Source organism: Zalophus californianus, chromosome 11 (assembly GCF_009762305.2).
Source record: "Zalophus californianus isolate mZalCal1 chromosome 11, mZalCal1.pri.v2, whole genome shotgun sequence".
In the NCBI taxonomy this organism is placed as follows: domain Eukaryota; kingdom Metazoa; phylum Chordata; class Mammalia; order Carnivora; family Otariidae; genus Zalophus; species Zalophus californianus.
In genome coordinates, this window is record NC_045605.1 from 15726828 (window position 1) to 15740684 (window position 13857).

At 44.9% G+C, this 13857-nt stretch overlaps 1 long non-coding RNA gene across 4 annotated transcripts in view; it reads left to right on the top strand.

Moving 5' to 3' along the window:
• LOC113914188 overlaps positions 1 to 13857 on the top strand; it is a 171048-nt gene that overhangs the window by 61683 nt on the left and 95508 nt on the right. The window contains exons 4-6 of one of the 4 annotated variants that reach the window (XR_003517402.2): positions 5455 to 5517; positions 9747 to 10042; positions 11167 to 11569. The exons of 2 other annotated variants lie outside the window; for them this stretch is intronic. This is a non-coding gene — a long non-coding RNA (uncharacterized LOC113914188). Of the gene's footprint in view, positions 1 to 5454; positions 5518 to 9746; positions 10043 to 11166; positions 11570 to 13857 lie in introns of those variants that run through there. One more of the 4 variants, XR_004819412.1, reaches the window with a different exon arrangement.

Consider the following 13857-nt stretch of genomic DNA (forward strand, 5'->3'; position numbering starts at 1 on the left):
TACACTGAACTTGCCTCCTACTTCTGGCTCCAGAGAAATCAGAAGCCATCGGTAAGGTTGGTGCTATTTTGTGTAACTTCTGTACCTTGAACCCTTTCATCTCAGAGATCATGTTCCTGGTCTTATTTTTGTTCTCAGACCTCATCAGGTTTTTTTTTTTTTAAATCTGGACAGGGTAACTAGATCTTCAGTTTTGAAACCAAATTTGGACTCTGTTCTGGAACCCCAATTTCTTGAGAAAGTCATCCTCTGAAATGAATTCTAGAGTTAAGGGTTGTTCTTAAATGGCTTGATGAGGGTATGTTACTAGGAGTTGAGAGAAGGTGTAGCTGGTATGACACCAGCTTGCTTCTCTACCTTGAATCTTCTCTTCAGGATGATCTTTTCATGGCCTTGGCTTGATTCTGAGGCCTCTGCAGAATCTGGTCTTCTCTGAAGTAGGTGTCTAGCTCTTTGACCCTGAAACCAAAGTTGGATTCTAGACTTTTTGGTCCTGCTTTCTAAAGCAAGCTTTTGTTTGGAAGCATAACTGAAGTAAGATTTTTGGTTGAATGTATGGATGAGAATTTTTAATGGATTCTCTGTGAAGTTGTTGTAACTGTGCCTACCATATGCAGCCACAATCTTGTTTGGAGACTTATCTCAGGAGGAGAGTCCTGGAGTCCATCCTACAACGCAACTAGCTAGAATGATCCTGTGAAAATGCAAATCTCACTAGTCCTGTGCCCTACCAAAGATCTTTAGATAGTTATTCAATACCTACAGCATCCCCAACTTTATGCCACCAACCCCTGGGCTCTGTGAATCCATACAAACACTCCCTAACCACTGTTATTTTGATCTGTATTTAGCATGAAAAATATGAGATGTGAATAGTTTATTTGAGGCCAATATAGCTAATAATACAAACAAAGCCTTGTTGGATTCATCATCGTTTTTGTATCTGTGGTTCTAAAGATGTGGTTTTTATGTCAGTGGGACCTTCAGAATAGTTTGACATTAAAAGAGGACAATGGAATATTACTCAGTGATTAAAGGAATTGATTATCAAGCCAAGAAAAGACATGGAGGAACCTTACAGGCATATTACTAAGTGAAAGAAACCAATCTAAAAAGGCAACATAGTGCATAATCCCAACTGTATGACATTCCCGAAAAGGCAAAACTATGGAGACAGTAAAAGAATTGGCGTTTTCCAGGGACTGATGAGTAGGTGGAGCACAGAGTATTTTAGGGTGAAACTATTGTTTGATATTATAGTAGTAGATGCATGTCATTGTACATCTGTCAAAACCCATAGAATGTACACAAGAGTGAAACCTAATGTAAGCTATGGACTTTAGGTGATAATGACGGGCCGACGTGGGTTCATCCATCATAACGAATGTGCTACTCTGGTGTGGGAATTTGATAATAAGGGAGGCTGTGAGTGTGTAGTTGGGGGCAGGGAGTATATGGAAATCTCTGTGTCTTCTCAACTTTGCTCTGAACCTAAAACTGCTCTAAAAAAATGAAGTCCATTAAAAAAAGAAAAAGATTCTTACGTTAAAAAAATGTTGAGAACCCCCTAGCCTTCTGGGTGAAAATCCAAATTCCTTCATGTGCTGGGCCCTCCACAGTTAGGCTCAAGCACCTTTCTGGACTCCTCTTTCAGCCCGTTCCCTCCTCCCAGCAGGGTAGGCTGTGTTCCCGCCACATGGCTCCTCTTGCCTGCCACCTTCTTCCTTGCTTGGTGCCTTCATCACTCCCTCTCCTACAGCGCTTGTCTTTCTCCTCTGTCTCTGCCTACAAGTCCGTGGGCTCAGCTCAAATGTCTTGCCCATGGTGAGCCTTCCTCGGTGCATTCAGTTCCAGGCAGAATTGTCACCCCCAAAGCCCTTCACCACTGCACTTCTAGAACACTGTGTCTGTCTGGCAGATGCAATGCCATTAGAAGTCTAGTGTAGTCTATGGTTTATGCTTCTTGTTCTCCAACCAGACTGTTCTTTTATTTAAAGGATCAGCATGGCATGGAGTATGTGATGGTTAATTTCACGGGTCAATTTGACTGGGCTCCAGGATGCTCTGGTAGCTGGTTAAAAAAGATTTCTAGGTGCGTCTGTGCTGTTGTTTCTGAAAGAGATTAGCTTTTGTTGGTGAGCTCAGGGAAGCAGATGGCTCTTCCAAAAGTGGGTGCCATTATAACAAAGACCTGAAAATGTGCAAGTGGCTTTGCAACTGGAGGGGTTTTGAAGTGCATATGCTGGAAGAGCCCTGTATTATTGCCACCGGGCTCTGAGGAGAGGTTCTGGAGAGAACTCTGGAAGAAAAGAGGAGAGCACTAAGAGAAAACATCCATCCTTTTTTTTTTTTTTTTAAGATTTATTTATTTATTTGAGGGGCGCCTGAGTGGCTCAGTTGGTTAAGCATGTATGTGCCTTTGGCTCAGGTCATGGTCTCAGGGTCCTGAGATCGAGCCCTGTGTTGGGTTTCCTGCTCAGCAGGGAGTCTGCTTTTCTCTTTCCCTCTGCTCTTCCCCCCTGCTTGTGCTCACTCGCTCTCTCTCTCAAAAAAGGATTTATTTGAGAGAGGGAGAGAGAGAGAGCGAGCGGGATGGGGGGAGGAGCAGAGGGAGAGGGTGGGGAAGAGGGAGAGAATCCTAAGCAGACTGCACTGAGCGAGGAGCCCGATGCGAGGCTCAATCCCAGGATCCTGAGATCATGACTTGAGCCCAAATCAAGAGTCAGACACTTAACCAACAGAGCCACCCAGGTACCCCGAGAATGTCCGTCTTTTTAGAGAATACATAAACAATCAAGCACAGATTGTTGGTAGAAAAATGAATGGTGAAGGCCATTTTGATGAGGCCTCAGATGGGAAAGAGGGACATGTTATAGGACAGTGGAGAAAAGGCCGTCCTTGTTATAAAGTGTTCTAGTGTTTTCTAGAAGGTAGGACTTGGGTGCAATGAAATTGCAATGAAATCGGGTATTTAACTGAGATTTCTTAAAAAAGGAGTGGCTTGGTTCCTCCTGACTGCTTACAGTAAAGTGCAAGAAGAGAGAAATGAATTGAAGAAATGAATTGAAGGTGGGCCCGAAATTGTTAAGCAAATAGGAACCAAAACAAAGATTTGAAAAATTCTGTCTGTACTGTGAAAAAAGAGAAAGTGTGTTCAGAAGAGAATACTGAGGGCTGACCTAAGGAGAGTAGTGTGATCGTGAACCAGGCATTTAATTAGCCACCTCAACAGAAAACAGGAACTGAGATGAGATCATACCAGCAGAAACACTGTCGTCCGGGAAGAAGGATCCTGAAGGAGACTTAAGAGTCATCAGGGCTACTGTCTAGCTTCCAACAGGGCAGAGAGCCATCTGGCAGAGCTCTGGGGGTGTGATCCCCACTTGGCAGAGGGCCTTGGCATAGGTGGCACCTCACCAAACTGTGGGGGTGATACTCCATTCCTCCCCTCCCCCCGCACCTGCAGTGGCCCTGGAAGGCAGAGCATCTGGCTAAAGAGGATTGCTTTCCAGGCTTCAGATCTCATGGAGTTTGTCCTGTGGGTTTTGGACTTGCTTGAGACCTGCCATCCCTTCCTTCTTCCCTGTCCCTCCCTTTTGGAAAGGGAATGTCTGTCTGGTGCCCGCCCCCCCCCCCATTGTATTTGGGAAGCATGTCACTTGCTTGGGTTCACAGGCTCATAGCTGGAGAGCGGTCCGCCTCAGGAGGGAACTTAGCTCCAGTCTCACCCACATCGGACGGAGGCGACAGATGAGACCACAGACTCCTCCAAAGAGCTGACACTGGAATGAAAGAGTTTGGGGGTTGCTGGGATGAAATGAATGCATTTTGTATGTGAAAAGGGCATGCATTTGGGGGGCCAGGGGTAGAGGGCTATACACTGAATATTTGTGTCCTCAATTCTGATATGTTGAAACTTAATCCCCAGTTGCGATGGTGTTAGGAGGTGGTTAGGTCATAAGGGGGGAGCCCTCCCTTTTCAGTGCCCTTCGATGAAGAGGCAGGAGAGTTTGCTTCTCTCTGCCCTCTCTGCCGTGTGAAGGGTAGTGAAAAGCAGACACACAGCTGAACTGTGGCCTTTGTGGCCCTGCTTTAAGAGATGGGGACACGGAAGCTCAGCTGGTCTAGGTTTGCTTCCTGGCTCGAGAGCATGCTGGAGGTGATGAGGGAACAGAGGTTTGGTTCCTGTATGACTTTCTTCTGTTCCATCCAGCTGCTGCCTTCCAGCTGGGCTGGACCTCTTTTCCCAACACTTGGCACATGCCCTCGGGAACCTGGGTTGGGGGTGGTGGCAGAGCTCAGGCCACTGCAACCCGTATGTCTCCCTCAGACCAGAATACAAATGCTTTCTTTCCCCTAGGGCAGTCCCTTTCCTCCTACAGCAACTCTTGGTCCTGTGTAACCCTGGGCAAGGTCTGTCATCCCTCTGGCCCTGTATGATCCTCTGTGAAATGGGCTAAGGTCTGATCTGCCCACCTCAGTGAAAGCATCCAGTGTAGCCTGGGTTTATATGTCGAGGCTACACTCCAGGGCCGGCCACACGCTGTGTCCTCTGAGAATAAGCCACCTGCCTAGGCTATTTTCAGACACAGCTGCAGTTGAATAAATCATGATCAGGAAGAGGACAGCACTGTGAGCCCGGAGCCAGCTCTCGAGAGGGCTAGGGATGCGGCCAGCCCTCCTGCCCCCACTGCTCTGCTCCTCTGCTCCCAGCCACACTCTCCTCCTCCCCCTGGAGCTAGCCCAGCTTCTCTTCTGCAGGAGACTTGCCCCAAGTGACTCCACCTGCCTCCACTCTGAGCGACTTGACCCAATCCCCATTCTATGCACTTAAAAAAAAACCCCACCAGTTGAGTCCCTGCCTGTGGTGTGGTGGGGTGCAGGATGGGGGGCGGTGAAAAGGTGTGGTTCTTCACCTCCAGCTGGTCGTCCTCCGTGGGGATTTGAAGGCCAGAGCACAGCCACACGAAGGAAAGCAGTACATGCGATAAGACGAATGCCGGGTGAAGTGCAGAAGAGGGAAGCAGCACATGGCCTTGGGAAGATGGAGAAGCTAGCAATGGGAGGAGGTGCTGGTCTGGGCTTTTCCCTGTGTATCTTTTTTCCTTCCCATTTTTCCTTCCTCTGACCTCTCAAGCATGCTATTCCGTATCAGATACTCTGCTAGGTGCCAGGGGATACGGATGCACTGATTTTTTCTTTTTAAAGATTTTCTTTATTTATTTGAGAGAGGGGGAGAGAGAGAGAGGGAACAGAAGGAGGGGCAGAGGCAGAGGGAGAAGCAAACTCCCTGCTGAACACAGAGCCTGATGCGGGACTCAATCCCAGGACCCAGAGATCATGACCTGAGCTGAAGGCAGACGCCTAACTGACTGAGCCACCCAGGCGCTGCCAGATGCACTGATTTTAGTTAATTAACTCAGATATGCAAGAAATGATGTATTTATTTTTCAGGCTCCAATTCTGCTGGGTTGGTGGGAAATGCATCTTTGCCATCTTGGAGCCTCCTGAGCCAAGGTAACGCAAAAGCCCAGGTCAGACATGGAGCCATGGCCCCCGGAGGCCGTGCCTATTGGCGGCTGTCAGTCTGCTCTCCATGCTGCTGAGGCTCCTCAGTTCTGCTCTGCTGGGTCTCTGGGACTCAGGCTCAGCGTCCAGGAATCCCAGGCCTGGCCATCTGCTGGGAGCTGCTAGGGAGCAGGGTGTGGTTCCCCCCGTTTGCCTCTCTAGCTCAGGGGAACCTCTTTTTAGTTCAGAAGACTCTCTCTCTGTGCTTCCAAGCATTTCTCCTCTCCCTCAGGGACACCTAGCATATTCACTCTGGGGAAAACAGAAGGCAGGAAGAAACATGTATTAGTATTATGGGCTGGGTTGTGTCCCCTCAAAATTCGTCTGTGGAAGTCTTAACCTTTAGTGTCTCAGAATGCCTTTTTTAAAGAGGTAATTAAGTTAAAATGAAGTCTTCAGGGTAGGTCCTAATCCAGTATGACTGGTGTGCTCACAAGCGATTTGGACCCAGATGTGCGCAAACAGAAGACCATGTGGAAACCCCAAAAGAATATGGCCATCTCCAAGGCAAGGAGAGTGGCCTTGGAAGAAACCAACCCTGCTGATGTTTGACCTTGGACTTCCAGCCTGCAGAACTGTGAGAAAATAGGGGTGCCTTGATGGCTCAGTCAGTTTAAGCATCCGTCTCTTGATCTCAGCTCAGGTCTTGATCTTAAGGTTGGGAATTCAAGCCTCGTGTTGGGCTCTACCCTAGGTGTGGAACCTACTTAAAAAAAAAAAATTGTGAGAAAATAAATTTCTGTTCTTTAAGCCACTCGGTAACATTTTGTAATGGCAGCCCTAGCAAACTAATACAGTTAGGATATGTGTTTGGTTGGTGTGACAAAGGAACCCAAAACACAGTGGTTTAAACAAGATGGAAGTTAATTTTTATGTCATGCACCAGTTTGAACGTGGGCTTCGTAGCTGACATGGGGCTGGGGATTCACACTTCTGACCTTCTGTTCTCTCATCCCCTGGGGTGCTGTTCTTATATTTGTGATCCCAGAGAGCTCCCCATTATGTCCCTAGGTCCACATCTGGCCAGCAGGAAGGGGAAAAAGGGGAGGGGAGAGGAGGGCCCCTTTCCTTTTAAGGGCAAGAACTGGTAGGTGGCGACATCACCTTTTTTTTTTTTTTGTAAAGTACACCGATTTAAAAAAAAAAGATTTTATTTATTTATTTGAGAGAGAGAGAGAGAGAGCAAACAGGGGGAGAGGGAGAAGCAGGCTCCCCGCTGAGCTGGAAGCCCGACTTGGGGCTCGATCCCAGGACCCTGGGACCATGACCCGAGCCAAAGGCAGATGCTTAACCAACTGAGCCACCCAGGCACCTGGAGACATCACTTCTGCTCATATGTTCATGCCCCGAATTTGGTCACATGGCCACATGTAATCACAAGGGAGGTTGGCAAATGTCTTTACTCTGGATGTCTATGTGCACAGCTAAACTTTGAAGGTTCAGATACTACGAGAATAAGAGGATACTGACTTCTGGGGAACGGCCAGCTGTCTCTGCCCTCCCTGAAGCAAAGAAGAGTAGGCATAGAGGAAATAGAAGAAAGGGAAAGGGATAATGACAAGGAGGATCTAAAAAATTAATATAAAAAATTACCCACCACAAGGAGAATAGTAAGACCCGTGCAGAGCCTGCCCTCAAGTTGCTCCCAAATGCTCACCATCTCTAGAGAACAGTCTTTAAAAATAAACGATTATGACACAGCATGACCATATACCATGGCAATGAAGTGGACGTTATTAGAATTACAACCTACACCGGACATCACGGAGGGCAACAGAAGGAGCCGAGTAATAGGTGGGGAGGTGGAAAGTGAATTGATAGAATTCTTAGAACAGGATGCCCAGTATTTAACTTTAAATCATCTGGGTTCTCTAATGTAACTCCTACAAACCTCTAGTCAAATCTACTAACTATGTAAAGGCCTGCGTGTGTCACTGGGAGAGTCACATCTGGGTCATTTTTGTGCAGGGCGGGGAGGACAGTGCCCCTATTTTCTGGACACATCAGGCGCAGCAGGACTGAATCGAAGGTGGCCAGAGAAGCCAGCACTGCGCATCCCCTATAGATTCCAGAGAGCCCGGGGTGGAGGTGGGAATGGAATTTCAGCCAGTTTTGTTGAATTTCAAAAATCAAAACCATGCCTGGATTATAACCATTGTAGGTGGAAACCAGTTTAAATATGTTTCTAGAGAGTATTTCCCTCGGCCCAGGGGAGTGAAAGACGAATTACAGAGAGGGGACACTTATGGTGGCCTTAAAGGAGAAGAGAGGGCTTAACCTTAGTCATGGGAAGAGGTTTGGCTAGGAGGCACCGGGAAGGGTTTAAGCAGGGGGTCCCATGATTGCATCTGGCCTTTCAGAACGTGACGAGGACGGGAATCTGCTCTCTGGATGTGAGCGGCATAGTCTCTCGTCCTCTGCTCACTAAAGACACTTGTGTCTTTTTTGGAGGATCTCCTTCCCGATCTGCCCTCCGTTGGTAATGGCTGCCTCTGCCATCTTGGTTCCCGTGGTTGGGCTTGTGCAGCACAACACTGCTGAGGGGGCGAGAGAGAGGGCAGAAAGAGGCAGAGAAGCCAGGATGGCGGTGTGCATTGGGAAGGGCTGGGATTCACTCCTGGGAGATGTTGGGGTGTGCAAGGAGGCCTTCCGAATAGTACCCCTCTTCCTTGCCTAAATCCTGGAACAGCGAAAGTGAAAGATGGGGTGTCAGGCGGATGGAGATGAACTTTCACGGTACGAAGGAGCTGTTGTCGGAGATGGCGACTTTTTTTTTTTTTAAAGATTTATATATTTATTTTACAGAGAGAGAGAGAGAGAACACATGCATGCGCCCGAGTGGGGTCAGGGCAGAGGGAGAGAATCTTCAAGCAGACTCCCCGTTGAGTGCAGAGCCCAAGGGGGGGCTCGTTCGCACGACCTATGAGATCATGACCCATGAGATCACGACCTGAGCTAAAACCAAGAGGCGGACGCTTAACCGACGGAGCCACCCAGGTGTCCCAGAGATTGTGACTTTCTGTGTGGGCCTCATAACACTAAACTGCAGAGGAAGACCTGTCCATTTTTGCACCCAGTCCCAGGCAGTGCCGGGCAGATCCTTTGTAAAACTTCCAGCATGGAGGATGGAGTAAGGGACGCACCTGTGAAGGCAGTTTGATTTGAGGAGAGAGGTTAGAGGAAACGTCAGGGTCCCACACGCCAGGTTTGCCTTCCTAAGTCACCAATCAGACCATCTGGTGTGATTCCCAAATCACCAGTCCTCCATCTCTCTTGGGGTGGAGTGTGTGAGAGGGAGGAAGGGGGCCTGGAGCGTGGTATTGTGGGACCCCTTTCACGTGGAGGGAACATTGGGATGGGGAAGAGGTCTCACGCTCCTTGGGTTTCTTTTATTAATGCTTTGGGCTTAACCATTAAGCCTTTGATCAGCCAAGAGCGGGTGTGTGTCTGTCCCGTCTGGAGAGTTGTTCACAGTCTCACTCATCCTTGTATTCCCAGCACTTAGCACCATGCCTGGAAAATGGTAGACACTCAGTACATATTTTCTGAAGGATAGAAGAGAGGAAGAAAGGCAGGCATTGCTTCAGAGGAGGAGCGGAATCAGGAGACCTCACCCTTGCCTCTCGGTTATCCTGTAGCGTATCTAATCCACATAGAAATGCAGGGGAGAAGCTCAGGTCTTTCTTCAGGATCCTAAGGGAGGCGGACACGCCCTTTCCTTTTGTTACTTCCCCATTGTTTTCCAAGGTGCAAACCAATTTAGTAGGGTGTGACCATAAATAAAAAATAAAATAGACTATAACAGTACAGGACAGAATGGCATTGAAAATATGAAAGCACATTATATGTAATAAGGTAGGGGTTGCTTTATGAAAATTGGGGTGTGTGTGTGTGTGTGTGTGTGTGTGTGTGTGTACTGGTTTGTTATGTAAATTGTATATTTTACTATGAATTTTTTTGAAAAAATTTCAAAGAAACATTGACTTCTTCCATTTAGCAAAACTGTATTGCAACTTCCTTCTCTTTTCCTGTAAGGAAGTGAATTCAACTAGTGGGGTATATTTAATTGAAGGATGAGAAAAGAAGAGGGCAGTTTGGGCTCAAAATGACTAGCTTGTTTGTCAACTCCTTGGGGCTTATGGCTCAAGAGCCTTAACTGGGTGACATTTTTTTTGCAGTAGTGAACGAAGTAAAACAGAGCACTTGCACTGGAGCAACTGGCTGTCATTGTGTTTCCACACCCCTGCCAAAGCAGGAAACCCAAGAGCACTGTGAAGAGCTTGATTTTTCATCTTCCTTGTGTATGGAACCGTGCATGAAATCTTGCTACTGGTTATCACGGTGAACGTTACAGTAATAATGGTATCAGCAGTACTAACGAGCCGTAAATGTGTTGAGTTCTTTTCAGGTTTGAAAGCTTTTCCCACCTGTCTTTTCATTTAATTCTTCAACAACCTGGGGAGCAGTCAGTCAGGTAAGGTTATACCCACTTTATTTTAGAGGAAACAGGCACAGACCAGGGTCCCACAGTTCCGAAAGAATTGCTAATAGGGACTCAGATACTTGTACACCAGTGCTCATTGCAGCATTGACAGTAGCCAAAAGGTACAGACAGCTCAAGGGTCCAACAACAGATGAATGAATAAACAAAATGTAGTATATACATGCAATGGGATATTATTCTGCTATAAAAGGAGCTTTGCTACATGTTGCAGTATAGATAAACCTTGAAAACATCATGCTAAGTGAAGGAAACAAGACACAAAAGGATAAATATTATATGAGTCCACTTAATACGAAATATCTAGGGGTGCCTGGGTGGCTCAGTAGGTTAAGTGTCCAACTCTTGGTTTTGGCTCAGGTCATGGTCTCAGGGTCAGGAGATCGAGCCCTGTGTCGGGCTCCATGCTGAGCTTGGAGCCTGCTCAAGATTCTTTCCCTCTCCTTCTGCCTCCCTCCACCCCCGCCTTGTGCACGCTCTCTCTCTGCATGCTCTCTTTCTCTAAAAAATATATATGTGTATATTATATATAATATATTTTTTTATATTTATATTATAAAGATATTTATAATATATGCTTATATATCTAAATGATATATAATATATATCTAAAATATTTATATATCTAAAATATATATGTATATTATATATTTTTATATTTATATTATAAATATATATAATAAGTATATAACATATATAACATGTAATATACAAATATATAAAAAGTATATAAAATATGTAATATCCATAAGAGGCAAATTCTTAGAGACAAAAATTAGGTTACCAGGGCCCGGAGGAGGGAGAAATGGGGAGTTATTACTTAATGGGTTCAGAGGTTCTGTTTGAGGTCATGAAAAAGTTTTGGGAATAGATAGTGATGATGGATGTATAACATTGGGACTGTAATTGATGCTCCTGAATTGTACACTTAAAATGGTTAAAATGGCAAATTTTGTGTGACATGTATTTTTACCACAATAAAAATATATTTAAAAAAATGGATCAGGGGCATAAATATAAAGCCTCAATCTGTAAAACTTGAAGAAGAAAACTAAGAATATTTTTTTGTCCTTGTGGTTATGCAAATATTTTCTTAGATACGACACCCAAAGTGTGATGCATCAAAGAAAAAAATTAATACATTGGACCTCATCAAAATTAAAAACCTCTGCTCTTCAAAGGAAAATGCTAATAATGTCCATCCACTGATGACACAGTGATAGACACATATGATGAAATATTCTTTGGCCATGAGAAGGAACAAAGTACTCACGGATGTCACCACATGGAAAAACCTTGAAAGCATTATACGCAATGAAAGAAGCCAGTCACAAATGGTCACATATTGACTAATTCCCTTTCTGCTAAATATAAATAGGCCAATTTATATAGATTAGTGGTTGCTAGGTTTGGAGGAAGGAAGGGAAAATGGGATTTACCACTAATGACTATGGGGTTTCTTGCACAAAGGACAAAAATGCCCTGAGATTGTGGTGATGTCTTCACAGCCCTGTAATATACTGAAACACACTGAATTGTATACTGTAAACGAGTAAATTGGATGCTATGTGAATTATACCTCGATAAAGTTATTTAAAATAAGAATGCTTAGGAGATGAGAAGATAAGCCCCAGACTGGGAGACAATATCTGCAAATCACTTATCTGATAAAGAAGTTGCAACTAGAATCTAAAACTCTCAAAGGCAGTAATGAGAAGAGAAATAGCCCAATTAGAAAAATGTGCAAAGGATTTGAACTGTTGCTTCCCCAAAGAAGACATATAGATAACAAACATAAGATGCTTGATATCATTCATCATTGGGTAGGTGCAAGCTAAAACCACAGTGAGATACCATGCAAACCTATTAGAGTAGCAAAAAACTAAACAAAACCCCAAGTGCTGATAAGGATGCCGCTTTGGAAAACAATTCAGCAGTTTTATAAAGTTCAGTGTACACTTACCGTAGAATGTAAGAATTCCACCCCTAAGTATGTACCTAAGTGAGATAAAAAAAACTTAGGTTCACCTATTGTAAACTATGGGCTTTGGGTGATGATGATGTGTCAATGTGGGTTTATCCATTTTAACAAATGTACCACTGTGGTGTGGCATGTTGTTCAAGGAGGAGGCTGTGCGTGTGTGGGGGCAGGAGGTATATTATATGGGAAATTTCTGTATTTTCTGCTCAATGTTGCTGTGAACCTAAAACTGCCCTTAAAATCTTTAAAAAAACCTTACCAACTTATGTTCACACAAAACCCTTTATATGACTGTTTGTTTGTTTTTCAGAGGGGGAGTGTGGGGAGGAGCAGAGGGAGAGGGGGAGAGAGAATCTGAAGCAGGCTCCGTGCCCAGTGTGGAGCCTGACTTGGGCTCCATCTCACAACCCTGAGATCATGACCCGAGCGGAAATCAAGAGTTGAATGCTTAATGACTAAGCCACCCAGGTGCCCCTTTATGTGACTGTTGATAGTGGCTTTATTTTTAATTGCCCCACGCTGGAAACAACCCAGATATCCCTCAAGTAAGAAAACAGTGTAACCAATGGATAAATCAAATATGGACACATCCATATAATGGAATAGTACTGTCTTTCTAGTAAAAGACAAGAATTGCTAATATAGGCAACAATATGGGTGAGTCTCGAATGCATTATGACAGAGGAAAGAAGCCCTTCTCAAATGGCTATGATAACTTTTTATGACATTTTGGAAAAGGCAGATCTCTGGGGACAGAGAATAGATACTGATTGCCAGGGTTTTCCGGGGACAACACTGACCACAAAGAGGACTGACAAGTTTTTGGATAAAAATGCTCTGTCTTGGTTATGGTATGACTTCATGTGTCTTCAGGATATATAGAATGTTATTCCTAAAAAGGGTGAATGTAAATTATACTTCAATAAACCTGACTTAAAACAGGTTCATCAAAAGACAAGGCAATGGATACATGTTCACAGCAGCACTATTCACAATAGCCAAAAGGTGGTAATAACCCAAGTATCCATCAATGGATGAATGGATAAACAAAATGTGGTATATCCATAGGATGGTATATCGGGTAGCCGAGCAAATGGATGAACCAAAGTATGTTCAACTTGGATAAATTTTAGTAAAAATACGAAAAAGCAGGTCACACAGGACTACATACAGTATGATACCCTTTTTGTAAAATCCAGAATCAAACAAAACTGAAGAGTATATTGTTACCCATATTTGCAATAAAAATCAAGGAAATGCCAAGCACAAAATTCAGGTTAGGGTTGCTTCTGGTAGGAGTGAGGGGCATCCCCAGGAGGATGCAATGGGGAGGAGCTCATAGATCAGTATAAGTTACTGGGAACAGTCTAGTTCTTGGGTAACAGGCAAGTGGCAATAATACCTATATGTTATTACAACAAACAAAGAGGGACGCATGAATCAGTAATAGTATATTACGAAACAGGGGATTATGACTAATTCGATCATACCTGATTCTCCTGCAAAAACCAAAAACCTCACTAGAGGATGTGGCTTGGAAGCGCGGACACATTAGACTTGGTATTTCTTCATCCCCAGTCGGTGGGCACCTGCACGTCTCTCCCCCAAAGACAGGTCCCTTTTCATGTGACAAAGAGCAGGCTACAAGGAGGGTGGCTTTATAGAGAGTCCCTCTCATAAACTCACTGTCAGAAAAGCTATGGGGAGGAGGAAGTGGGGGACCAGCATGACTCTCTAGTCACAGATTCTCCCTGTGGAAGCACAGGACCTGGGAAGCAGAAGCGGGTTCCCTCTCTGCTGCCTTTTC